The sequence below is a fragment of the Nicotiana tabacum genome, chromosome 19, assembly GCF_000715075.1.
Source record: "Nicotiana tabacum cultivar K326 chromosome 19, ASM71507v2, whole genome shotgun sequence".
In the NCBI taxonomy this organism is placed as follows: domain Eukaryota; kingdom Viridiplantae; phylum Streptophyta; class Magnoliopsida; order Solanales; family Solanaceae; genus Nicotiana; species Nicotiana tabacum.
Genome location: NC_134098.1, coordinates 2,096,953 through 2,123,525, shown reverse-complemented (window position 1 = coordinate 2,123,525; position 26,573 = coordinate 2,096,953). Strand labels below are relative to the sequence as shown.

Sequence of the window (26,573 nt, the reverse complement as noted above, 5' to 3'; positions counted from 1 at the left end):
TCCGGATGAGCTTCTAGGCCTTCCGTCAGAGCGGGAGATTGAGTTTCCTATTGACACATTACTAGATACCCAGTCGATATCTATTCCTTCGTACAGAATGGCACCTGCAGAGCTGAGAGAGTTGAAAGAACTGAGGAATTTTCTTGAAAAAGGCTTTATCATACCCAGTACATCACCGTGAGGAGCACCTGTGTTATTTGTAAGAAAGAAAGATGGTTCCTTGCGGATGTGTATTGATTACAAGCAACGATCAAGAATAAGTACCTGCTCCAGAGAATTGATGATTTATTTGATCAGTTGCAGGGTGCCAGCTGTGAGCACGTGATTTTTGCCTGGCGAAAAATACTCCTACAAATTCAAAATAGGTTTTTCTAATTATTTTATTTTTTATAGAAGTTTTAGGAATTTCTTGTTAATTGTTGCTTGCATTTAATTGCATATTTAACATTTTAAATCATGAAAAAAATAGCAAAAATGTCTAAAATATTTCATGCATAGCATTTTAGGTCTTAATTACATTTAGGATATAATTATATGAGTTAATTGAATTATTAAACAAAAACACAAAAAATGGTTGTTTTTACATATTTAGCTTTTAGTTTTAAAATTAGTATTTTCCTTTCATTAGTTTTAGGTTAATTAATTATTTTAATGTTAGAAATAGATAATTAATTCAATTCTACAAATTATATTGTTTTAGAACTTAACTTAGGTTTTTAATTAATTGTATTAGGATTTAAAAATTCAAGAAAACAAAATGAAAGAAAGGTCTTGTTTGGTTCCGGTTTGGGCCAAAGTCATTTTTTTAGTGGCCCAATTTTCCTTGACCCATTAGCCCCTATCAATCCCTCAGACCCGCGACCCGCATGCCCAAACCCGTCCCACTCCCATCTTCAATCTGAGCCCTTCAATCCATCCCCATCCAATGGACACAATCAACTCCCACACACCATATAAAATACCGTTTATAACACCCACCAAAAAAACCAAAACCTAATCCTTCATCTCCAACGGCGCCCCCACCCCTTCTCCGCTTCTCTGCTGCCAAACTACCCCCCAAACCCACCAGAAAAATCAACCCACTCCCCTTACGTGTTCCCTCCTCTCTCCTCTTGCCACGTAGCGTAACTAACTCTGACAATAGAATTATTCCTTCCGGATTTTTGCCCGCTAGATTATTTTTGAGGTGATTTTTAGATTAATGGGAGCCATAGATTAATTGACAATCGATCCATGCCCTCCGTTTGTCCCAAAATTGTCCACACAAAGAGTTGAGGATTTTCGGATTTGGAAGGAGGGCATGGCTATATATATCTAAGGTCTTGAGGAAGAAAAGGAGAAGAAAATCAGAGACAAATTTTCAGGTAAAAACATTTAGGACAAAATTTGAGAGAGGTTATTTTAAATCACTGAGTTTCTTCTATTTTGTTTTTGGTTTCACTGATACAAAAGGGAGAGAGAAAATTTCAGTTTAGTTTTGATCTTTTTCTTGCATTCCGAAAAAAAATGCTGTTTCTCGCTTATGGGTTTTGTTTTGAGATGGAGATTTAGTTGAGCTGAGGTTTTTTCGGTCGCGGTCCAGGTCATTTTTCTTTTCAAGTTCCGTCATCAATTTTGGATTTTGGTTCAATCTCATAGCTGGTTTATTAGAGATTTGACTCGGATATTCTTATTAAATACAAAAGGTCTGATTGTTTCCTATCTTCTCGGTATTAAATCTTTTTTAGTATTTTTCTTCAATCTTGTTTGTTAATGTTGGAATTTAAATGTTGTATGATTGAAGTAACTGATTCATGAGTTCAATTTTAATACGATATTTTAGCTCTTTAGCTGGTTGGTTTCCATGTTAAGCAGTTACATCATTTGGGTTAAACTTTTGAATTCTGTGAAGTAATGACGTGATACAGGTCCAGTTTAGTCTTGAAAACTAACATGTTATATTTTATTGATAAAACCATGATCCTGCTCATAAGTGGAGTAAGAGATTTATTAGCTTTTGTTGATGAGCCTATATGAATTTTGTTTGGGTCTGATTGAGATAAGCACAAGAGTATACATATACTGCTTTCGTTATATTGTCTTTATTTTCGTTTAATTTGTCAACCTCTCACTTTAGACTTTGTTCATTCTTGAGCTAAAAGCCACAATGGTCATGGGCCGTTTATGATTATAGTGAGAGTTCTGTGGAGTAAAATCGAATGGTGCATTTTCCTTGGCTAAGGAAAAAGAGACCAATTTACATGAATCTATCAAAAGCAGAATGCCTTTTAGCTTGATTGCTTTAGTTTCGAACAATGTACTGAATATTCTTATTGCCAATCCATCTAATAACCATAGCGACGGGCCTTACGAAAATTTCAAACCGCATACTTTAAGAAATGAACATCGCAGCTCGTTTTAGGAGCGATTGATAAATCATCGTGGCTATGGGTACGGTTCTTGTGGCATGGTCACGATACGTAAATCCCATTTCGGGTATGCATTTCATGTGACTCGACTATAACTTCAAACAATAATAAAATAAGTATGCCGTAACTCGCGGGTGCATTTCATGTGGCGCGGTTTGCGACGTGCGCCAAAACGACAAGTGTACGACATCGTGACTTGTTCCAAAAATAAATCCATAAATAATTAAAAGCGGTTGAAAAGTAAAAATGCACAATAGGCTTTAAAAATATAATAAATCAGATAATTAGGCAAATTAATAATAGTTAAGCGACCGTGCTAAAACCACGGAACCCGGGAATGACTAACACCTTCTCCAGGGTTAACAAAATTTCTTACCCGGTCTTCTGGTTTTCGCACATTTTTAACAGAGTCATGCTTTCCTCGATTTGGGATTCTAGAAATAAATCGGTGGCTTGGGACACCATAAACTATCCCAAGTGGCGACTCTGATTAAAATAATAATCCCATTTCGAATAATATCACTTAAACTGAATAAAACTCCCCTTCCCCTACAGAAAAAAGGAGGTGTGACACCAGGTGTTTGTCGAAGATAGACTTGAGGTCTGGGTACTATCAGGTAAGGATTAGAAAGAAAGATATTCCGAAGACAATATTCAGGACCAAATACGGGAACTTTGAGTTTCGAGTTATGTCGTTCGGGTTGACCAATGCCCCAACAATATTCATGGACTTGAATTCGTTCGGTGATGTTCACTCCCGTTTAGAGGCTGAGCATGCAGATCATTTACGTTCTGTACTCAGAGTTCTACAAGAAAGTAAATTGTATGCAAAATTCTCTAAATGTTAATTCTGGTTGAATTTTGTAGCCTTCCTTGGTCATATTATTTTAGGTGAGGGTATACGGGTTGATACACAGCAGATTGAGGCAGTGAAGACTTGGCCTAGACCCACGACACCGACGGAGGTTCGTAGCTTCCTGGGTTTGGCAGGTTATTACAAAAGATTTGTAGAGGATTTTTTTTTCTTTCAGCACCATTGACAAAGTTGACTCAAAAGGAAACTAAAGTGGACTAATGCTTGTGATCGGAATTTCTAGGCATTGAAGGACATATTGACTACAACACCGGTTCTGACACTTCAAGAAGGGACCGGAGGTTATGCTATCTATTGTGACGCTTCGGGCATTGGATTTAGTTATGCATTGATGTAGCATATTAAGGTTGTCGTTTACACATCTAGACAACTAATAAACCACGAGAAGAATTACCCGACCGACAATTTAGAGTTAGCCGTGGTGATTCATGCACTAAAGATGTGGATGCACTATTCGTATGGCATTCATATTGATATCTATATTGACCATAAGAGCTTTCAGTATATATTCAAGCAAAAGGAATTGAATTTACGTTAGAGGCGATGGTTGGATCTACTGAAAGACTATGATGTTGATATTGTATACCATCCAGGGAAGGCGAATGTAGTAGCCGACGCCCTCAGCCGTAGATCTATGGGTAGCCTTTCATATTTACAGCCAGAGAATAGTGATATAGCTCGTGAGATGCATCGGCTAGCTAATCTTGGAGTTCGATTACTGGACTCAAGTGATACCAGAGTTACTATTTAGGACACGACGACATTATCTCTAGTAACTGAAGTGAAGGAACGCCAGTATGAAGATAATATATTAGTTCACTACAGAGATACAACCCCTCAAAGGAGAAGACACCATTTGAGATTACAGGAGATGGAGTCCTCATATATCAAGGTCGATTATGTGTTCCTAATGGGGCAGGGTTGCGCCAGCAGGTTATGGGAGAAGCTCACTATTCTCGTTATTTTATTCATCCAGGAGCGACGAAGATGTATCATGATATCAGTGGAATATACTGGTGGGACAGAATGAAGAAGGATATAGTAGAGTTTGTTTCTCAGTGCCTTAATTGTCAGCATATTAAGATTGAGCATCAAAAACCAGATAAATTATTGCGGTCTATAGAGATTCCGACTTGGAAATGGGAAGTGATTAATATGGATTTCATCATAGGCTTACCTTGTACCCAGCGTAAGTTTGATTCTATATGGGTTATTGTTGATAGACTTACAAAATCAGCCCATTTTTTAACTATCAGGACTACGTATTCAGTAGAGGATTGTGCAAGGCTTTACATTAAGGAGATAGTACGACTCCATGGTATCCCTATATATATTATCTCAGATAGAGGTGATCAGTTTACAACTAATTTCTGAAGGTCCTTACAAAAGGATTGGGGACTCAGGTAGGTCTTAGTACAACATTTCATCCCAGACAGACGGTCAAGCTGAGCGTACTATTCAGACACTAGCGGATATGCTATGGGCTTGTGTGATGGATTTCAGGGGTAGCTGGGAGGATCATCTTCCACTTATTGAGTTCGTATATAATAATAGTTATCATTCCAGCAATCAGATGGCTCCATACGAACCTCTTTACGAACAAAAGTGTAGGTCTCCTATCGGATGGTTCGAGATTGGGGAAACTAAGTTATTAGGACCAGAGTTAGTGCAACAGGCAGTTGAGAAGATTAAGCTAATAAGGGAAAGACTATTAGCAGCTCCGAGTCGTCAGAAGTCCTAAGCAGATAATCGACGACGAGACTTGGAGTTTCAGGTAGACGACTAGGTATTCCAAAAGATATCATCAATGAAAGGCGTTATGAGATTCAGTAAGAAAGGAAAGCTTAGCCCTCGGTGCATTGGACCTTATAAGATTATATGCAGAGTAGGCCAAGTAGCATATGAGTTAGACTTGCCTTCCAACTTGGAGTTTGTACATCTAGTCTTTCATGTGTCTATGCTCCGTAAGTGTATTGGAGATCCCTCTAAAGTCATTTCAGTCGACGATGTTCAGGTTATAGAGCAGCTATCATATGAGGAATCTCCCATTGCTATACTAGATAAACAAGTTCATAGATTGAGAACTAAGGATGTAGATTCGGTTAAAGTACTTTGGTGAAACAATAATGTGAAGGAGATGACTTGGAAAGATCAAGAAGAAATTAAGACTAGGTATCCTCACTTGTTTCCGCTTCCGGAGGAGGATCGGACTGAGACATCACAACCTTTAGGTACGTTTATGATACTTGATTCTTATGTTAGTTATTGTTATTGGTCGTGTGAGGCCATTGGTGTATTGATAGTTGAGGACCTATGTGGATTTGTGTTGTTGGGTTTGTTGTGTGACAGGTTGGTAGTAGTACCGTTACAGATGAGACTCTGCCAAAATTTATATAGATTTCTGGGAGTTTAACATTCGAGGACTAATGTTTCTAAGGGGGGAAGATTGTTACACCCTATGCATCCCAAGGTGACGTAATGAATATGAGACTTGTTAATAATGAATTAAATGATTTTAAAGTCATAATATGGCTATCTTTGATGTTTGGATGAAAATATTAAGTTTGGAAAAAAATCAAATTAAAGTTGCGAAAAAACCGACTAAGGATTTGCCTTGTAATATAGCTTTTTGAAGATCTACGAGTGTAGTTTCCAAAGCATTAAACCGTTAGTTGGTACGACGTGGGAGTAGAGAGATATTCGCGTTTTCGCAAGACTGCGCAACCAGCTTAGTTGGGACCCACTTGAGATGGCCACGGACCCTACGTCTTTTAAAAGATGTTTTAGCCTCATTTAGGGTCATTTATGACCCAAATTTCGTCCAAAATCTCTCCAAAACCCTCCCTAACATATCCCAAGATACCAAGAACCAAACTCAAGGGGAATCAACTCAAATCATCATCAAATTTGTTAAATACTGTTCATACAAATCTTGGATATATCCGTCATACACCGTTTTCTGGCAGAATATTCGTCATGTCCATTCATTATTGGGTAGATGATTCTCTTTATTAACATAAATGCCATTTACTGACATTTATTGCTAGATATATCTCACTTAATGTTTTTGTTGTAAGAGTATTTTTATATTTATTGTCATCAACCATATACGGAATCTGTCTCATCTACCGTGCCTCCTTGTGTTCAACATCTAGAGTTATTATCCTTAACTAGATTTAGCCCTTCATTATATAAATTTAATAGTTTTACCGAAAATTATATTTTTTGGTCAAACAATTTGGCACCTTCTGTGGGGATTTTCTAGCTAAGTTTTTAGTTCCTTCTGGATCTATAACCGACACTGGTTGCTGACGTAAAAAAAACACATTTTTTTCTCTCTGCTTGCATAGATCTAACATGGCAGGTAACATAGAAGAAAGGTCGAGAATTATAAGTGAACTCCCAACCAACCTCATAGACATCATCCATGAGAGCTCAGAAGTAGTGGACGAAGACACAACACCCAATGCCTCTCCTAGGCGAGGTGGATCACCCCCTCCCCATTGCAGCATCACAAAATCCTTTGGCAAGAGAGCCTCCACATCCGTGGGAGAGGAGGCACCGCCAGCGATAAAGAATTTCCTTGAGGCCTCGCTAACTGATACACTGACCAACATCCTCCATAAGCCTGTTCAGGATGTGGCCGCAATAAATACGAGAACATGTACCACACCAATAGTGAACGAGCAACATGATCAACTTCCCTCCCTACCCGCGACGGCAGGTATCACTCATAATATTGTTAACCATACAGGCATTGACGCTCTCACAACCATTCTGAAAAGGATGGAGGAAATAAAAAATGTGAACAAGGCACTTCGGGACCAAATTAAAGAGCACCAGGAAAGGGTCGATACAATACAGGGTGCTCCCAAGTTATTGTCGAAGAGAGATGTCGGTCTGTTCGTTGAGCAGCCGTACAATGATAGTGTTGTCCCACATGCCATACCTTCTATGATATTGTGGTGTGATTGAGGGATATTGTGAGCTAAGTTGAGATAGGGTTTCGAGTTGTATCTTCTGTTCAAGGTATGTATAACATCTTCTTGATTGTGCTTAAGGTTAATCTTGTGTTGGTTGTGTTGTTTGGGTGAAAAACCATAAGATAGCACTTGCAAGAACATGGGATATGGTTGTCTTTTGTGTTAGACTGTTTTGTGGCTAAATATATGGTTTGTGGTGGCTGGAAATTATGAGAAATAATTTGATAATGTTGTGGCTGCTATTGTTAAGCTTTTCTAGGGGTTAATTAAGTTGATTGAAGAAGAAAATATGAAAAACAAGTGATTGACGATACAAATTAAGGTGCTAGATATTTGGGGCTGTTTTGGAAGGCATTTTGTGGATGTTTTGAACTAGAAATAATATAGTACATATAGGTATGATCTTCCGAAGTTTGTAAACTAATTTATGGAATAAAAGTTAGATTCAATTTATATCTTGTTATGAGTAAAAACAAGTTTGCCTCTCAATATGATTGTTAAGATAATCGAAAGAACTCATATTGGATTATATTATTGTTGTTTCTATTGTTGGTTATAGTTGTTGTTGTTGGGCTGTTGATGACCTTAGTGGTTTTTAAGATGTATTAAAAATAAGGGAATTGCTGCCCGATTTTCCTTAAGCCATACGACTAGCCAAATACGATGGTACGACATTATATGTTAACGACAATATCATTTCACTTGTTGTAGATGCAAGAAGTTGTGTTGAGCTTGGTTGACTAATAAGGAAGAGATCATACAGGTATGTTAAGGCTATCCCTTCTTTCCTTTTGTCATGATCCATATGATACAACGAAATGAGCAAGCACATCACTTTCACGAATGATTCTATTCCTAGAAGTACTAGGGTTACCTGTGTTCTTGATTCCCCATATGTCCTACTATCATATCGTCTGTTCATGGGTCTCAACATATTCTGAGAGATCTTATTGACTTATTTCATTATGCATTGCATTCATTTATACATGTATATTTATCCATGACCAGATGGCATTATATACGTGAATAATATATGTATATGGGGTATGGGGGAAAGGTTATGGCATTATATACGCACCACCACCTCATCAGCTGGTATACGTTCATAATTTTGCCCACAGATGCTGAGATGATATGATAGGATACCCTAAGAGTCTTGATGATGTTATGTAGACATATACATATGCATGATATGATATTTATATGCATACGCATGACATTATAAATATTTTCATGATTCACATAACTATTGAGACTTACAGGTTGAGTTCATTACTCCATGTTTCTTTCATGCCTTTTATATATTGATTTTTATGCCTTACATACTCGGTACATTATTCATACTAATTCCCTTATTGCCTGGGGGGCTGTGTTTCATGCCCGTAGGTGCAGGTAGACAAGCTGACGATCCCCCTCTTTAGGATCTTAGCTCAGCGAGAGTTGGTGTGCTCCATTTGATCTGGAGCTGCTATTGGGTTGTGGTACGATACGTTTGTAAATTAATAAGGATATGATGAGGCCCAGTCCCGTCCTTTATACAGTTTTACACTCTATTAGAGGTTTGTACACAGTCATCTACAGTTGGATAGTATGTGGCCTTGTCGGCTCTCCCTACCGTATTCCGTATATATATGTACATATTTCTGTTGGGCACATTTTCTCACTTATGTTATTCACACAATTCAGTAGTTTACTGTTAGACGTTATGCATTTCCTATAGTTATTTCATGTTTTATCTTAGACGTATGCTTAGGAGTGTTCAACAGGTAGGCTCAAGCACTCGTCATGGTCCATCGGTTTGGGCCGTGACAAGAGTGATTGCTTATAATTTGAGTAAGTTGAAGACACATGAAAAGAACTACCATGTTCATGATTTAGAATTGGCTGCCATTGTTCATGTATTGAAGATTTGGAGGCACTATCTCTATGGTATGTCTTGTGAGGTATTTATATATCATCGGAGTCTCAAGCACTTATTCAAACAGAAGGATCTAAATTTGAGGCAACGGAGATGGTTGGAGCTGCTAAAAGACTATGATATTACTATTTTGTATCATCCCGGGAAGGCCAATGTGGTGGCCGATGCCTTGAGTAGAAAGGCGGTGAGTATGGGTAGCCTTGCATTTATTCTTGTTGGTGAAAGGCCTCTTTAGTTGATGATCAAACCTTGGACAATTAGATCGTAAGGTTAGATGTTTCGGAGCCCAGTCGGGTTCTAGCTTGTGTGATTTCTCAGTCTTCCTTATATGACCTCATCAGAGAGCGTCAGTATGATGATCCCTAATTGCTTATCCTGAAGGACACAATTCAGCACGATGATACCAAAGATGTTACTATTGGAGATGATGGGGTGTTGAGAATGCAAGGTTGAATTTGTGTGCCAAATGTATATGGGATGTATGAATTGATTCTTGAAGAAGCCAATAGTTCGCGGTATTCCATTCATTTGGGTGCCGTTAAGATGTACCAGGATTTTAGATAGCACTATTGGTGGAGAAAAATGAAGAAAGATATAGTTGGGTATGTAGCTCGGTGTTTAAATTATCAACAAGTGAAGTATGAACATTAGAGACCATGCGGATTGGTTCAAAGACTTGAAATTCCGGAATGAAAATGGGAGCGTATTACTATGTACTTCGCAGTTGGACTCCCATGGACTTTGAGGAAGGTTAATGTTGTTTGGGTAATTGTGGATCGGTTGACCAAGTCCGCACATTTTATTCCAGTTAGGACTACTTACTATTCGAAGTAGTTGGCTGAGATTTATATTCGCGAGATTGTTCGCCTTCATGGTGTGCCAGTGTCCATCATTTCAGATCGGGGCACGCAATTTACATCACAGTTTTGGAGAGCAGTGCAATGAGAGTTAGGCACACATGCTCATTTGAGTACAACACTTCACCCTTAGACGGACGGATAGTCCGAGCACACTATTCAGATATTGAAAGATATGCTACACGCTTGTGTTGTAGATTTTGGAGGTTCTTGGGATCAGTTTCTGCCATTTGCAAAGGTTTCCTACAATAACAGCTACCAATCGAGCATTCAGTTGGCTCCGTATGAGGCTTTATATGGGAGATGGTATTTGTCTCCAGTGGGTTGATTTGAGCCGAGTGATGCTAAGCTATTGGGAACTGATCTAGTTCAGGATGCTTAGGAAAAGGTTAAATTATTCAGGAACGACTTCGCACGGTGCAATCTAGCCAAAAGAGTTATGCCAACCGGAAGGTTTGCGATGTTGCTTAAATGGTAGGAGAGAAGGTACTACTCCGAGTTTCGCCTATGAATGGCGTTATGAGGTTTAGGAAGAAGGGAAAGTTGAATCCTAGGTATATTGGGCCTTTTGAAATACTTAAGAAGATTGGAGATGTGGCTTATGAACTTGCTTTGTCACCTAATCTATCGTGTGTTCATCTAGTGTTTCATGTATCTATGCTTCGGTAGTATGTCGGAGATCAGTCTCATATTTTAGATTTTAGTACAGTGCAATTGGATGGTAATTTAACTTAAAAGATGGTGCCGGTGGCCGTTTTAGACCGACAGGTTCGAAAGTTGAGATCAAAGAACATAGCTTCAGTGAAAGTAAAGTGGAGAAGCCAGCCAGTCGGAGAAGCCACCTATGAGATTGAGCGAGTGATGCGGAGAAAATATCCATACCTATTTGAGGCTCCGAGTATGATTCTAAACCCATTCGAGGATGAACGTTTATTTAAGAGGGGGAGAATGTAACCACTCGGCCGGTCATTTTGAGTATTATGGCCCCGTCCCCCCAATTTACTAGTCAATTTATGCTTTACAATTGTTATATGACTTACTGGGGAAATTGGTTCGGGTCCGGTGAGGTCTTGGAATGAATTGGAATACTTAGTTCTAAAGTTTAAAATTTAAGTTGAAATAGTTGACTGAATGTTGAGTTATGTGTAAACGACCCCGAAATAGAGTTTTGATGATTTCAATAGCTCTATATGGTGATTTTGGATTTAGGAGCGTGTCCGGAAATGTTTTTTGAAGTCCGTAGTTAAATTAGGTTTGAAATGGCGAAAATAAGAAATTTAAGTTGGAAGTTTGACCAGGGAGCTGACTTTTTGATATCGGGGTCGGAATCCAGTTCTAAAAATAATTCTGGTTCCGTTATGTCATTTAAGACGTGTGTGAAAAATTTGAGGTCAATCGGACTTGATTTGATAGGTTTCGGCATCGAATGTAGAAGTTGGAATTTTTTAGTTTCATTAAGCTTGAATTGGGGTATTATTCGTGTTTTTAGCATTGTTTGATGTGATTTGAGGATTCGACTAAGTTCGTATGATGTTTTAGAACTTGTTGGTGTACTTGGTTGAGGTCCCGGGGGCTTTGGGTTAGTTCCGGGATGGTTTCCGATCATTTCTCCATGTCTTGCCACTGCTGTTGCTGGTTCTGGTCTTGTTCTTTGCAAACGCGAAGGGATTCACGCATTCGCGAAGAATGAATTTTGGACTGGGCTATTTTGTGCTTCGCGTTCGCGACTGAGGGCACGCATTCACGAAGGTTCGAGGGGTAGAGCTACGCGTTCGCGATTGGAGCTTCGTGTTCACCAAAAGGGAAAGTCGACATGGGGGAATTTGGTCTTCGCGTCCGCGGTGGAGAGAACGTGTTTGCGATTGAGCATCCTGGTGAAACATCGCATTCCCGAGGCCAGGCTCGCGTTCGCGAAGGAGGAATTTGGGCAGAACATTTTTTGTGCTTCACGAACGCGAGGCAATGGCCGCGTTCGCGATGAAGAAAAGCCTGGGCAGAGAATTTAAGATCTCATTTTTACCGATTTGGAGCTCAGGAAGAGGTGATGTTTGGGAGATTTTCAAGAAAAATAACGGGGTAGGTGTTCTTAACTCAATTTTGGTGAAATTACTCGAATCTATGGTTGTTTTTAACATTTAATTAGTGAATTAAGTTGGAAAATTTTGAAAAACCATCTTGGTTAAAGTTGACGATTTGAGGGTCGAGTTGATGTCGGAATTTGGTAAAATTGGTATGGTTGGACTCGTGGTTGAATGTGCGTTCATATTTTGTAACTTATGTCGGGTTCCAAAATATGGGCCCCACGGGTGAAGTTTTAGTTAAACTTCTGATTTTATTGAAAAATTAGTATTTTCATATGGAATTAATTCCTATAATTTGTAGTGACTGAATCAAATTAATTGTGACTAGATTCGAGGCGTTCGGAGGCCGAATCGCGAGGCAATGGCATAGCGGAATAAAGAATTACACGGTTTGAGGTAAGTAATACTTTTAAACTTGGTTCTGAGAGTATGAATCCCTGAATTACGTGTTGTATGAATTGTATGAAGATGACACACATGCTATGTGACGGGAGTTCACCATAGAAATTGTGACATAAATAAATTCTGTGGAGTTGTAAAATTAAAGAATCATGTCAATATCCGTATATCCTCCATTTGTTAGAAAAATTGAGCCGAGGCTCGTATTAAAGATCATGTTTAGGCTACGTGCTGATATTTTGGGATCCATAGGTTTGTGTTGCTATTGAATTAAATGTTTTAAAAATGCACATTTCGTACTCAATCATGTTCATCCATTGTGAGGATATTCATGGGATCGAGCTGCGTGTCGCAGCAGGCCATATTGGCTTTATATATGTTATTATTATATGGATCGGGGTTGCACGCCACAACTGGCCGTATAGGCTTTATTATTATGGGATCAGACTGCACGCCGCAGTAGGCCATATCGACTTTATATAGCTCTTGGGCTGAAGGAGCCCCTCTGGAGTCTGCACTCCCCACAGTGAGCACAATTGATGTTTATATTTGGGATAGACTTCCCAGGGCATGGATTTGCCTTATTTACTTATTTATTTATTTATCTTAGGGATGGACTTCCCTCGATATGGATCTTGCCCGAAGCATTTATATATTTGGGCTGGATTGGCCTTATACAGTACTGAGTGATTGATTGTCAGTTGATGTATATATATACATGGGATGGATCTTCCCTGGGCTGGATTGGCCATATATAGTGATGAGTGATTGAGTATTCTGAGAGTGTGAATACATGAGGGTTCCATTGTGGTACATCACATACGTCATATATTTTGGCGTGTAGATATAGAGATGTCATATTCCTCACATCATGTAGAGTTTATCTATTTTATTTTTACTGAGTTTAACTGTTGAATTTGGAAGCATGCCTACATTTCCGTACTGTTATTTCTATACTGGATTGTACTTGTTGAGCTCGTCACTACTTTTAGCCCAAAGGTTAGTCTTATTACTTATTGAGTTGGTTGTACTCATACTATACTTTGCATCTCGTGTGCAGATCCAGGTACTTGCGGATATGGCGACTGCTAGATATCAGAGTTTCATCTGTTGGAGACTATCATGGCAGTTGCTTGGCGTCCGGAGACCTTGACTCTTTTTCCCATTCAGTTGTTTGTACTGTTCTATATTTTCAGACAGTATTTTATCAGTCAGACTATGTTATTATTTAGATGCTCATGTACTCAGTGACACCGAGTATTTTATATCCGTATTTGTAAGATCTTCTTGTAAATTTAAATATTATGTTATCAAACGTAAGATTTTTTTTTTTTGTGATTTACTAAGGTTATCGGCTTGCCTAGTATTGATATAGGCGCTATCACGACATTTGAATTTTGGGTCGTGATAAGTTGGTATCAGAGCCTAGGTTGCCTAGGTTACATAGGTCTCACGAGTCATGAACAGTTTTAGTAGAGTCTTGTGGATCGATACAGAGACGTCTGCACTTATCTTCGAGAGGTTGCCGACCCCATAGGAAAAAATTAACTTTCTTGTATTCCGTCGTTTGAGTTTGTTGATTCTGGAAACTAAATTTCTGGTATTCTATTCTCTCAAACATGGTGAGGGTACGTACTACCGGATTGGACGGTCAACCATCAGTGCCACCAGTTTTGGCCACGAGAGGCCGGGGTGGTGGTAGAGGCTGAGGTGTAGCTCTCACAACAGTTAGAGCAACACTTGTAGTACCACCAATTGCTCCAGCTCAGGAGCAGGTTCCGGATATACTTGAACCGGCGGGGCCAGCTCACGCACCAGCTATGCCAATTGTGATTCCAGGCCTTCCGGAGGCTTCAGCCCAGATATTGACTGTTTGTACTGGCCTTGCTCAGGTGGTTTCGGCTCAGGACACACCAGTCACTTCTCAGGCCGGGGGAGGTACTCATACCTTTATCGCCTGTACTCCAGAGCAGGTAGTGCAGAGACTTCAGATACCGTGGGCACTACCAGTCCAACCGGTTGCAGCTGCTCAGGCTGGACACAAAATATTTTAACACTTGTACTTCTGTCACGATCCAAAATCTGCATGTCGTGATGACGCCTATCTTAATACTAAGCAAGCCGACAACCTCAATAAACCACAAATTCTTTTAAGTTTAAAAACATCATATTTAAATTCAATATAAAAATCTCACAAATATTGATATAAAAATACTCTCAAAACCTAGTGTCACTGAATACATGAGCTTCTAAATGAAAACATAGTATGACTAATACAATCACTGTCTGGAAATGTAGGACAGTACAAATAACTGAAAAGAAAGAGAGTCAAGGTCTGCGGACGTCAAGAAACTACCTCGATAGTCTCCAACAGATAAAAGCTCCGAAATCTAGTAACCGCAATATCCGGAAGTACGTGGATCTGCACACGAAGTGCAAAGTATAGTATGAGTACAACCAACTCAATAAGTAACAAGACTAACCTTTGGGATGAAAGTAGTGACGAGCTCAACATGTACTGTCCAGTATAGAAATAAGCGCACAAAAATGTAAGCATTGCTTTCAAGTTCAACAGTTAAACTCAGTACAAGTAAAATAGATAAATTCTGCATGATATGAGGAATATGACATTTCTATATCTATATGCCAAACTATATGTTGTGTGTGATGTACCACAATGGAAACCTTATGTACTCACACTCTCATAATACTCAATAACTCAGTATTATATATGGCCAATCCAGCCCAGGAAACTTCATCCCATATATACATATAAATCAACTGACATGCATTCACTCAGTACTGTACAAGGCCAATCTAGCATAGGGAACTCCATCCCAAGTATAAATAAATAAGGTAACTCCATGCCTAGGTAACTCCATCCCAAATATAAAGAAACAGGGTAACACCATGCCTAGGGAACTACATCCCAAATATAAAAAAATAAGGCAACTCCATGCCTAGGGAACTTCATCCCAAATATAAAGATAAATACGCTTACTGTGGGGGGTGCAGACACCGAAAGAGCTCCTTCAGCCCAAGCGATATGATAAGCCATATCCATGTATAAATAAATATAATATATTGCGACGTGCAGTCCGATCCCATAAATATCACTCAAAATCTCCAGTCTCTCGGGCTCTTAATGACATGAAAATCAACCTGACATGATGATAAGATGTATCAATGAATGACAAGAGAGACTAGGATATAATATGAAAATGATGGACGTGACTGAGTACACAATTTACAATTTAAACAAATAATTCAACAGCCGGACGACCCTTATGGGTCCCAAAATATCGGCACGTAGCCTAAACATGATCTTTAATATGAGTCTCAGCTCAATTTCTCTAATACGTGGTGGATATGTGGATAATGACATTTATATAATTATGCAACTCCAAAGAATCAATTAAGTCACAATTTTTACTGTGCAAGCCCGCACGCATGTCACCTAACATGTATGTCACCTTCAAACAAATCACATAACACGTATTTTCGGGGTTTATACCCTCATAATCAAGTTTAGAAATGTTACTTACCTCAAATTGTGTAATTCTTTATTCCAATATTCCTTTTCCTCGTGAATCAACCTCCGAATGCCTCGAATCTAGTCACAATTAATTTGACTCAGTCAATACAAATTAAAGAAATTAATTCCATATGAAAATACTATTTTTCAATAAAATCTAAAATTCCACTCTAAAATAGCTAGTGGATCCCACGTCTTAGAACCCGACAAAAGTTACAAAATACGAACGCTCATTCAACCACGAGTCCAACCATACCAAATTTATCAAATTCCGACATCAACTCGACCATCAAATCTAAAATTCTTATTTTCAAATCCGTAGGCCCAAATCCTAGAATTTCACTTCAAAAATGCGTAATCTAGTCGAAATACTCAATGATAATTCAATATTATTGTCTAACAATGATCGCAAGTGACTTACCTCTAGTTTCCCCGTGAATTTTCTCGAAACATCGCCTAAAACGGTGTTGGAAATGTCCAAAAATGGCAAAAACGTGAAACCTTCTATTTTTGTACACTATCCAGAGGTTTCGCTTCTGCAGAATGTTTAACCGCTTCTGCGGTCTTTCTTTTGCACATGCGGAACTTCCTCTTACCTACATCCACTTCTGCAGACTCGCTTCTGCGAGACTAGGGCTGCATCTACGGAGACCCCCATGCCAGGCCTCATCCGCTTCTGCGATGCCTCCTTCTCATCTGCATTCTCTGACGAGCGCAAACCACACACTTAAATTGTGCTTGCTAGTCAAAGATAGTATAGTATGATATCGTCTCCACAGGGATTAGATTAAAAATAGTATTCTCATAGTTTGTAGCTAAATTGCTATCCAGGAGGATCAACAATGGAGATTTATACAATTAAGAATTGAAATTATCTAAGAATCTAAACTATTGACTGATGACAATCGCAACAAAGGTAAGTAAGGAAGTTATCAATGGGAGAAAACATGGGCTAATAGGATAGGGGCAAGATAATTGTTCGGGGTCTAACTCTAGATAATTCACTACTAATGTTCAAGTGAGTCTCTCGAATTCACTTAATTATCAGTACAATTGTTTAGTAGAAACTCCTCTCTCGATTTAGTCTCAACCTCACAATATGAACCACTTTAAACTCGGTTAAGATATGCAAGAATTCGTAATGGATTGGTCTTTTGGAGAACCTCTTTCGATTATCCTCTTAACTAGGTTTAATCAAGGATTCAACTAGCCTCTTTCGATTACTTAGAAGAATATATGAACTCAACTAACAATATAGTGCAAATATATCACAAGTTATGCCTTTTTCAATTACAAGAACAAGTGAACATAGATGCAACAATTAAATCTTCCAAAATCGATTCAAATACATAAAAATAGAGTTATAATCCACAAACAACCATCAATACACCAAATCCATCAAAACCCAAAAGGTTCTACTCCATAGACATGGAGAGGTACTTCACAAATGAAATAAAAGTAGAGAAAAACATAAATACAATCCAAACCCGGATCTTGAGTGAGGAAAGAGGAATGAAATCCTTGTGCTCTTGCTTCTCCCTCTTCTCCCTAGCTTACCTAAGTCTAAGGTATGTCAAAAGTGCAGAAATGGTATTTTTCCCGTGTATTTAACTATCCCCCAAATAAATCCCGGACGAAAATACTCTTTTTAGCTGAATTGGGAACATACTCTAATATTTTTGCACTACTGCGACGTACCATGCGACACGTTTGTGGCAATTTCCAGAATGATTTGCAATATAGATTCTAGGCACATTTTGCATAGTTGCGCCGTCCCATGCGACGCAGTTGTGTAGTTTTCTTCGAGTAAGTTCGTTTCTCTAATTTTTGACATCCGGATTTGGTACTCAACCCCCGAACGCAATCCTAGTTCAATCCCTTGGGTTTCTACTCATACTTCAAATCTCCAAATAACTCGAATTTGCTCCGTAACATCTAAATAACTTGAAATAACTCCTACACGTCATAAAATACATAATACGTATAAAACACTACTAATTACAGTTCAACATAGTAAAGTGCAGTATATTAGAGTGCAATAAGTGACTAAAATACGAGATTATAGCCTACCATCACTTTCGCTGATGCGGAATTTCCCCTCGCATCTACGACCTCTGCCCAAATTGTTCCAGCCTGCTTCTGCGATCACCATGTTGCTTATGTGGTCGCACACATGCGACCAATTCCATCGCAGGTGCGATTGCACCAGAACTGGAAAATTTCTAAACTTGTTCTAAGTCTAAATTTTATTTCGTTAATCATCTGGAAACCACTCGAGCTCGCCGGGACCTCAACCAAATACACCAATAAGTTCTAAAACATCATATGAACTTAGTCGATGCTTCAAATCACATCAAACAACGCTAAAAACACGAATCATACCCCAATTTAAGTTTAATGAAACTAAGAAATTCCAATTTCTACATTCGATGCCGAAACCTATCAAATCAAGTCCGATTGACCTCAAATTTTGCACACAAGTCATAAATGATATAAAAGACCTATGAAAATTTTCAGGACTGGATTCCGACCCTGATATCAAAAAGTCAACTCCCCGGTCAAACTTCCAAACTTAAACTTCCTATTTTCGCCATTTCAAACCTAATTTAACTACGGGCTTCCATATAATTTTTCGGACACACAACAGAGCTATTGGAATCATCAAAACTCTATTCCGGAGTCGTTTACACATAAGTCAATATTCGGTCAACCTTTTCAACTTAAGTTTTCATCTTTGAGACTAAGTGTCTCAATTCATTCCAAAACATCACCGGACCTAAACCAATTACTCCGACAAGTCACATAACAACTGTAAAATATAAATTGAGCAGTAAATAAAAAACGAGGCTGTAATATTCAAAACAATCGACCGAGTCGCTACAACTTCGAATTCATCGCTCTTTTAAATGGATGGCTGATAAAACTTAGTCTTTTTTGTTTTTGCATAAATCATTTTCGTAAGACACTTTTTAATAAGTGTGGCTACTTTTGACAGTAGGTATAGATATTTCTTTCTTCACACAGCTATCACGTTATGACGTTATCTATTATTAGTTTTAAATAATTGACATGCCATTGCCTTCTATATGTTGTGTGTCGCATTTGTGTCCGCGAAACCTAACTATATATCTCCGCCTCTGTGAAAACAAGTTATTTCATGCGTATCTTATGCAGCTCTCCTTCTTTGTAAAATATCCCTATTGATATTTATATTTAATTAACATGGTGGTTCTCTTGAATTTGTTTGCACATTAAATATGAAGTAACGTTTATTTGAATTAATAGTTAGATTACAACTGCATGTTGAGTCGATAACTTCAATTTTTGTTTTTAAATTTGTAAATTCACGATCCATGAGGTTTATATATTTATCAATTAGTTAATCAAGATTTGAAAGAAACGAGATCACTTAATAATCATATTGATCAACGTCTTTTAGCAAGGGTCATTAATTATGAAAGGACCTTCATCTAAATGGATATTGTTTGCATTATTCATCATCGGAACGTCAGTTTATTTGACCAAGCTTCCTCAAAGCCAAAAGTGTTTATTTTAAAGAGATAAGCTGTTTTACTAAGTTTTTAAGAAAAATATATGTGCTTTTGAGTAGCAATGCAAAAGCTGTTACCATAAGCTGAAAATTTTCATTTTTTCCTAGAAGTACTTTTAGAATCTTGGCCAAGTAAATTATTATTCTAATATTAATAATTTAGTTGATTAACCAATCACAAACTACTATTCTACAAAAGTATTTTATCTAAAACATCTAACACAAAGATTCATTTATTGTATTCTCTGGATTCTGCACTCTGCAGTGTATCCACTAACTCTTCAATCACTAATTAAATTGAAAAAGGACAACCTAGTGCACAAGGTATTTTGCGTTCGCGTTGAGTTTGGGGTGATTCTATTTCGAGTAGTGTAATGTAGATAGTCTAATACAAGTATTGAGTTTGGGGGTGTTCCCATCTCGAGTAGTGTAATGTAGACAGTTTAATACAAGTATTAGTGATTACTTCCACGGCTCGAATCCGTAATCTATAGGTCATACAAAGACAATTTTAGCGCTGCTCCAAGACTCCCCTTTATAAATTGAAAAACATTACATATTAGTTGGACGGAATATACACGAATATATTTATTATTTGTCCGCTTCTTGAATTATATATGAAAAACAGCAGATACATCTTTGGCTGCTTTTCAATTTTACTGAATATTGTGGCAACTAGCTAATTAAGCAGGTACTGGCTGGTGCAGGTAGATCTTTGGAATATCTCCGAGCACAGTGTTAAAAGCTTATTCAAGAGTGCATCAGTTTAGTGATCGATAAATTAAGTGGATAGAGAATTATAAAATTTCAGGTTTAAAAAATATAGCAGAAGAAAATTACTAGGCGACTACCCAATAAAATATAATATGTATCCTGTAAAATTAATCGCAATGTGCATCGGGCACCACAATTATAATTAAAAAAATATCGTGCTAAAGCTTTGGCTGTTTTGTTAGTATCATCTTAGGACTTCTTTGACTCAATACTATGAACATCCAATTATTTGGCCACCAGCAGTGCTAGAGACAAAAGCCCGATCGTTATTATCAAAAAAATCTTTGTCTTATATTAGCAAAAAGAAGACATGTGAATAGTAGAATGAGAAAAGGTTAACGAAGATAGAATTTTTGGTAAACTTAATTAGAACATTACACTTTACTAATTAGAGAGCAAATGCAACCAGTTGATACTAAATTAACCATCAAGAGGTGGTTATTTTTTTATTTAAGACGAACAACAAAATGTAGTAGGCATATACATTTGTAACGATCCGACCGATCGTTTTGAACTTTAGTGCGTCGTACGGCGGTTTGAGGCCGTGAGTAACTTCACGTCATGCTTTATGACTTGTACGCGTAGTCGGAATTTAATTTCGGGAAGTTCGGAGTTGATTCAGATTGAAAATTCTCAATTCAGAAGCTTTAAGTTGGAAGAGTTGACCAAGGTTTGACTTTTGAGTAAACAACCTCGGAATCGGGATTTTAAAGTTCCAATAGGTTTTTATGATGATTTCGGACTTGGGCGTGTATTCGGGTTGAGTATCGGGTGGTCCGGGAGCATTTCGGCGCTTATTATGGAAAGTTGGCATTTTGAAAGTTTTAGAATTTCATAAGTTTTGGTTTGAAGCATATTCTGATGTTATCGTTGTTCGTTTGAAGTTTCAATCCTTGAAATAGGTTCGTATTGTGATTTATGACTTGTGCATAAAGTTTGGCATCATTATGGAATGTTTAAGTGTAATTCGGACGCGTTCGTCGAAGTTTGAATGTTTGAAAGTAGAAAGAAGGTTTCGATTGTCGATTCGTAGTTTTGATGATGTTCGGTGTGATTTGAGGTCTCGAGCGGGTTCGTGTTATATTTTGGGACTAGTTGGTGTGATTGGATGGGGTCCCGCGGGCCTCGGGTGTGACTCAGAGTGGTTTCAGACAATTTTTCCTTGTTTTGCAATTGCTGGTGCGGGTGTCTTGTTTTGTCCTTCGCGAACGTGAAGAGGCTCACGCGTTCGCAAAGAAGAAATTTTGGGCTGCTGGATTTTTGCTCATCGTGAACGCGACACTGAGGTCGCGCACGCGGACCAGGGCTGTGGTAACCTATGTGAACGCGACATGGAGGTCGCGAACGCGAAGAAGGCTGGGTGGTTGCGAGTAAAAGGTCTTCGCGAACGTGAGGGGCGAAGTGCGAAGGGCAGGGACAGCTGGTCATCGCGAACGTGGACGGGTGGTCGTGAACGCGATGAAGGCGGGCATGGGCAGAATTGTTTTAAAAGTGGGATTTTTGCCCTTTTCTCTCATTTCCTCTCTTGCTTGGGCGATTTTGGGGCGATTTGGAGGAGCCATTTTCATCATCAATCTTGAGGTAAGATATTTCTATACATTGTGAGTTAAATATATGGTTTATATACGGATTTAAGCATGGAAATTAGTAAAAATTATGGGATTTTGGTAGAAAATCTAGAAATAGTATTTTTGGATTTTGACCACAAAATTGGACATGGAATTTGGAATAAATCATATATTTGAGTTCGTGTCCTCATGGGTAAAGTTTTTCTTCAAAAATTCACGCGATCCGGGTATGTGGGGCCGAAAATGACTCGGTTGACTTTTTGAACGAAGTTGAAAATTTGTTATAAATTGATTAATAATTATGAGTATTAGAGTGTATTATTATAATTGGTTTGCACACTGTTTGACTAGTTTCGGGTCAAGGGGCTTTGATTGAAGAGTAAGAGAGGCAGAGCCGGTTATGGAACTTCAGGGTGAGGTAAGTCTCATGTCTAACCTTGTGAGGGGAAAACTACCTCTAGGTGATGTAATTGTTATGTGCTACTAGTTGTGGGTGCTACGTACTCACGAGGTGATAAGAGTCTGTATGTAGCTAAAGCATGTTTATGTCCGAGTAGACTTAGTAGGACTTTATCATGTAATATTTGAATTGTTTGGACTCATTTTGCTAGCTTAATTAATTGAAATTACAATTAAAATTGATTTAAAACACAATTACCTGAAATTTTAACTAAAATTGAGTTAGAAACATATAAATATATTAGGCCGAGCTTTATCACCTTGAGTTGTTGACAAGATATTTGATAAACGTAAAGGGATATATTCACTATTATACACATGTATCTTTGTTGTAAGCATGTGCCTCGTGATTCGATAAGTTTCTTCCTTTCTTGTGGAGCGGGCCGAACGCCTCGGCAGTATAATAGATGCATCTATTATTCGTGTTGCTCGACCCTCTACAATGTACACATTATTCTAGATTGGACCGTACAATCTCGGCATAGTCGTGCGTTACATCGCTAGCAGTCCGAATATTCACGAGATTATCCTCCCACTGTTGTTTGGTATTTCACATGGTATTCCTTATTCATTTGATATTGGCACTTGATATTTTCCGAGCTGTTGAGATAGAATACGAGATTGAAAAATTTATATCGTTAAAAGAAATTTTGAAAGATTATGTTGGTTACCGTTTTATCCCACAATTACCGTCGTGTTTCATATATGTTTAGGATTTATCATAGTGCTTTATTGGACCTCTAGTAAGTATCGATGTCGGCCCCTCGTCACTACTTCTATGGGGTTAGACTAGATACTTACTAGGTACGCATTGATTTACGTATTCACGCTACACTTATGCACTAAATGTGCAGGATTTGACAGGTTCATTTGGTGGATATTTGGGTGTGTCGGTGCAGTTGCTGAGGAGACTTTATAGTGAGTTGTATTCCAGTCTACGAATCGCAGCCCAAAGATTCTCCGTCGTACTATTTACTTTAATCTTTCTTATTAACATTCTAGAGAGATGTTGTATTATTATTGTACTCCTTAGTAAATGCTCATGCACTTATGGCATCGGGTTTTGGGGATATTCTAGTTGATGCTTACATATTTGCATATTATTATCACCTTTCATTTTATATAATACTAATTATGTATGTACCTGTGAACTTCAAAGGTGTAAATTTCCTTACTTAATAAAATTTATGATTTCAAAAGTAATAAAATGAACAATCTACATGATAGTTCGTCGTTGGCTTGCCTAACATCGATGTTGTGCGCCATCGCGGCCTATAATGAGTTATGGGTCATGACAGCTTGGTTCACTTGGGTTTCACAAGTCATGAGCAAGTATATTAGAGTCTTGCGGATCGGTACGGAGATGTCTCTACTTATCTTCGAGAGGATAAAGGGCTTTTAGGAGCACTTCCCTTCTTGATTCTTCATCATGCGATTTGAGTCCATTGAAGCTTATGCCTTCATTTCCTTCCTACTCAATCGTATGTGACGTGGAGAGCTTGTTACCAATTGGGCATCGAGGAGTTGTCATGGTACTGCAGATGTTGTGCAGGATGTTTTTCCCTGCTCCTTTGATTGGGCTATTGTCGTTGCCTCATGGAGGGATATTATGTCATTTCAGCGCAATGTTAGTGTTGCCTACGGTTTCGCGGCTACGCACGGTGCATTATGATGTTCATGAGTGGTTAGCACGTAGTGTTGGTGTAAATGGTAAGGTGCTTATTTATGTGTTACGGCAATGAATGATTCGAAATGAGGACTACTCGGTTCATGTTTTAAAGGTTCTACATTTAATTCTAGTGAAGGAGAGGCAATTGGACTATGGATGTTCAAGACTCGGTTGACGGAGTAGCGAGATCGAATATTTTCGAACTTGGTGAAAATTCTCATTTGTGATGTGGTGTCGCCGTCCTTGTTTGAACGCATCAAGGCTCATCGGTGTTATGGTCTTCTTTGATTTTCCTTCAGGGTAGGGTATTGTGAAATGGTGCCAGAGAAGCAATTATCAGAGATGGTATGTAGAGGATTCAGAATCAAATTGGTGTTTCTAATATTGATGGATCGAGAAAGATGGTCCTCTAAGAGGCTTTACAGTTGGTAGCAATTTGTTTGTTCAGTTGCTACAGAGATGGATTTTGATTTGAGGTATCTCGCGGTTGTTGAATTGCTAGCAGGCCAAGTATGAACAACAGAGGCCGAGAAGTTTCCTTAAGGAGAAGGGTTTATCGAAGTGGGAGTGCCAGAGTAGCGTATGGATTCTGTGGTAGGATAGCCACATACTTAGAGGAAGTTTAGAGCGATTTAAGGTTCATGATGGTCAATGAATAAGTCTATAAATTTCATTTGGGACGGTGGCTACTGTACTGAGGAAGATTGAATATGACAAAGAGGAGTTTGCTTGAAAGGAAGAGAGGTGTGAAATGCTTTATTACCGTTATTGGGTGCAGCCTGACTTCGAGTTTGGAACGTAAGGCTGGACTTTCAGTGGATGCTAATGGGGAATGAACATACTATTATAGTTGGTGGACGAGCATGAGATCAGGAGGGTTTGCTGATTTTGTAGTAGTTGTAACGAGGGCAGTGTCGTTGGAAGATATAGAAATGGAATTCCACGGGTGGGCTATCTCTTGCGTGCAGGTTAGCTGTTGCATAATTCTTGATGAAGTTCTACGAAGAGTTATACTTTCTACACAGCGGGAGGCATGTACTGGGATGTGAGCTTGGATCGCTTGAAGAAGATGGTGCGACTGTCAAGAGGTTGAATGTGCGAGTGTGGTTGATAATTCAGAATATTTCATAAAAACATATAACATGAGATTGCTAGAATTTGGCAGGTTAACAGTGTGAGATCATGGTAATTGAGAAATAGAAGTCTTTGTGGGTTCTAGATTTATGTGATTATAGCTTAAAGTTAAGCGGGGGAGCCCACCGTCCACGATTAGATCGCGTGGTTGTCTACTTGTGCGGTTTTTGGTTATTGGTGCATTGGTGGATTATTTATGACTAAAGGAAGAAAACATCATGGGTAATTCGAGCAAATAACTATATGAATGTGTGCTATATTTCTCCTTGTCGATTCATGTAGTTTTGGGAACACTTAGAGTTTATGCTTCTTGAGGATGTGATGTACAAGGAAAAGAATTCATCTGGTTGCTTATTTCGGAGTGTTCATGTGCTAACAGAGTGTTGGAGTTTAATTATATTTGGGACCAGGTCAGAGAGGGTGACTCTCAATAGTGGTTCTAATGGGTTTAAGGATGTAAGCGTGGTGTCTAAGGATTTTGGGTTCGTTGCGTGGCTGAAGACCGGGATTTTGCAGCAAAGTGTGAAGAATACTTGGGGAATTTTCTATGTTATCATCGGGTCTGTGGGGTAGTATTAGAGGAATGGGAGAAATATCTTCAGATTCACGGGAGGTTTTGTAGAATGGTTGTACCAGTTGGTGATGTTATTGTGCGCTTGATGAGGATATTAGATGGTTCATGGATATTGAGACGATGTGGTCTCGTAATTCAGGTCATTAGGGATGAGTGCTGATTGAGTTTGTTATGTTTTTTTGAATGGAGCTATTATTATTTCTAAGGCATGTCAAGAGTAAATTGAAAAACGTTGGGTCGGTTAGTAATGGTTTGAATTAACATGATTATGGAAATGATCAGTTCCTTCGGTGCATTAAGTTATACAGGTGGTTTGTGGTGGAACGTGCGGGCTTGACAGCCACCATAATTTGATCGATTGGAGGTATTTGATTATGATGGCCATGCTATGGGTAAATGGATCCCGAAATAGTTATGGCGGCTTAGACCACGACTTAGGTTCTGTGTCTTTCGTGGTTATGAGAAGTTGGTTATGTGTTACGATTCGTCTTCTGAAATGAGTTAAGTGAAAGGTTTCTAGCCAATAAAGTGTTTATTCTACTAGTAATTCAGGGGTTGCAATGCATTCTTGTACTCTCGCGTAGCGGCATGATATGTGCAGTGAGTGGCATGATAGGTGCAGTAAGCGGCATGGGAATTGGAAGTTGAGGATCGAGGTTGCGGCTTGGTGTTAATAAGAATGTTACGAGCTCGAATGAGTAGGGGAGAATTCAGATGTTCAAAGCAAGCTGTCATTTTCTTTAGTGTCACCTGAGAATGTTGTCCAGTGTAAGGGGCATTGTGTATTGAT

At 38.6% G+C, this 26,573-nt stretch overlaps 1 long non-coding RNA gene across 1 annotated transcript; it reads left to right on the top strand.

Moving 5' to 3' along the window:
- Positions 1 to 995: 995 nt before the first annotated feature.
- Positions 996 to 8,911, top strand: LOC142173870 (uncharacterized). Its single transcript, XR_012703232.1, has 3 exons — positions 996 to 1,364; positions 7,977 to 8,028; positions 8,652 to 8,911. It is a non-coding gene; the product is annotated as an uncharacterized LOC142173870 (long non-coding RNA).
- The last annotated feature ends 17,662 nt before the right edge of the window (positions 8,912 to 26,573 follow it).